The sequence below is a fragment of the Vulpes lagopus genome, chromosome 16 (genome assembly GCF_018345385.1).
Source record: "Vulpes lagopus strain Blue_001 chromosome 16, ASM1834538v1, whole genome shotgun sequence".
Taxonomy (NCBI): domain Eukaryota; kingdom Metazoa; phylum Chordata; class Mammalia; order Carnivora; family Canidae; genus Vulpes; species Vulpes lagopus.
In genome coordinates, this window is record NC_054839.1 from 8,937,317 (window position 1) to 8,940,032 (window position 2,716).

Genomic DNA, 2,716 nt, shown 5'->3' on the forward strand with positions numbered 1-2,716 from the left:
AAAAACACAAATTGAGAATTGCTAAGTAGTATTACCCAAAGAAAAACAATGAAAGATGACACGATTGCCAATACAACAAAATACACCATCAACTAAGATGCTTTCAAGTTTAGCAAAATACATGCAACATATATGATAAATCACAAATTTAGTTACAAAAATACTAAGATCCCAATAGACAGCTAGAGAACAGACAAAACCAGAAATTCATAAGAGAGAAGATTACATTGGCTAAACACTTGGGCAGGGTAATTACATCATGAACAATAATTAAAGAAATATTTGTTCACTTGTGAAATACTACTCATACCTATTAAATTTGCAAATATGATGCCAATTGTATTGGTAGAGATGTGATAAAACACGTCATTGCCAATGAAAGTGTAATAATTTTCCAGGTTGTGATTTGGAAATGTGGAGGTGAGCAGAGGCTAAAGGGAGAGATATAGAAAAAATATGAAAAATATTTATGCATCTCAAAGGAGTGAGACTTCTGTGGTGTTTTCTTCTGTATGCTTTTCTGTGCTTATTTAATCTTTTATAATATGATGTAATAATATAAATATTACTTTTAATTAATATACAAATAGAATGAGAGCTTGAACTAGATCATCTCTAACAGACTTCCAGTTATGACTCCATTGACATGACAATGTCACCATTCAAATTCCCACAATTATTGTCTAAGTACAGGGGAGCAATATGCACCTAAGCCATTTTTAAGGCTATTGATGGCCTACTATGAATTTTATTTTTTTAAGATTTTATTTATTTATTTATTTATTTATTTATTTATTTATTTATTTGACAGAGAGAGAGTACAAGCAAGGGGAGGGTCAGGCAGAGGGAGAGGGAGAAGTAGACTCCCCAGTGAGCAGGAAGCCTGATGTGGGACTCAGTCCCAGGATCTCAGGATCATAATCTGAGCTGAAGGCAGACAGATGCTTAGCTGACAGAGCCACCCAGGTGCCATGAATTTTAATGAATCTTAAATCTCTGTATCTTTATTTTTTTTAAAGATTTTATTTATTTATTCATGAGAGACACAGAGAGAGAGAGAGAGAGAGAGAGAGAGAGAGAGAGGCAGAGACACAGACAGAGGTAGAAGCGAGGGTGTTGCTTCCTTAGTCCGGGCCACTGTCCGGGCTGTGAGCAAGAGGAAGCTGCAGCCCACCTGGGCCACCCTCACCCTGACCGCTTCAGCAGTAAACAAGATAAAACAGCTACTTAAAGATAAGCCTGAACACGTAGGTCTCAAAGTTGTGTCCGAACCTGGGGTTATAATGGCCTTTCTTACACTCTAGAATATACAAAGACAAAAGGAGATTCTGATGAAGAAGTTGTTCAAGATGGAGTCAGAGTGTTCATCGAAAAGAAAGCACAGCTAACACTTTTAGGAACAGAAATGGACTATGTTGAAGATAAATTATCCAGTGAGTTTGTTTTCATTAACCCAAACATCAAAGGAATGTGTGGCTGTGGAGAAAGCTTTAATATTTGACCACTCTGGCTGTAAGCTCCAGGAAAACTCATGGAAGTCCTTGGGCTTACTGAAGAAATCATGTGACTGTCACGTGCTTAAAGTTTACAATGTATGACTGCCTCGTGAGGAAAATAAAATGATGCATTTTGGAAAAAAAAAAAAAAGGGAGCCTTATGTGGGACTTGATCCCAGGACTCCAGGATCACACCCTGGGCCAAGGGCAGGCACTAAACCACTGAGCCACCCAGGGATTCCCCAAATCTCTGTATCTTTAATAAAGCTTGATGATATATTTTTATGTTTTAGTAAAGTAGACTCTGAAGAAAATTGCTCAGCTTATTCTAAAACTATATTAAGATGTAAAGAGTGGGGGACACCTGGGTGGCTCAGTGGTTGGGCATCTCCCTTTGGCTCAGGTCATGATCCCGGGGTCCTGAGATCGAGTCCTGCATCAAGCTCTCCACAGGGAGCCTGCTTCTCCCTCTGCCTATGTCTGCCTCTCTCTGTGTGTCTCACATAAATAAATACATTTTTTAAAGATCTTTAAAAAAGATGTAAAGAATAGGAATAATTGTTGCTTAGAACATACTTGAAAATTCTACAATTTAGACTCTTCAATGAGGAAAGCAAGCCTTTCAAATGATATTTGACATATAAGTTTGAAATATCTATGAAAGTTTCTGCATATAGCCTGACAATGTGGGTAATGTATAATGATGAGCTGAGAAAGACTTATACAGTTTGAATTTTTATAAAAAAGAAGGGAGAGGGATCCCTGGGTGGCGCAGCAGTTTGGCGCCTGCCTTTGGCCCAGGGCGCGATCCTGGAGACCCGGGATCGAATCCCACGTCGGGCTCCCGGTGCATGGAGCCTGCTTCTCCCTCTGCCTGTGTCTCTGCCTCTCTCTCTATCTCTCTGTGACTATCATAAATAAATAAAAATTAAAAAAAAAATTAAAAAAAAAAAAAAGAAGGGAGAGAGTAGTGTCTATGACTTTGCTTAGTTAGATCTGAGAAAGATTTCTATCATCTGGATTTAAAAGGAAAGAAAAGTGCTAAAATGTCGTCCATTCAGTTGTTCAGGTGAAACAAATTCACCAGATAGTTACTCATCAATTCACATCTTTTTTTTTTCTAAGATTCTATTTATTTATTCATGAAAGATACAGAGAGATAGAGAGGCGAAGAAGCAGGCAGAGGGAGAAGCAGGCTCCATGCAGGGAGCCTGATGCGG

At 38.4% G+C, this 2,716-nt stretch overlaps 1 pseudogene; it reads left to right on the forward strand.

Moving 5' to 3' along the window:
- Nucleotides 1–1,106: 1,106 nt before the first annotated feature.
- LOC121477182 lies at nt 1,107–1,550 on the forward strand (annotated as a pseudogene).
- Nucleotides 1,551–2,716: the final 1,166 nt, after the last annotated feature.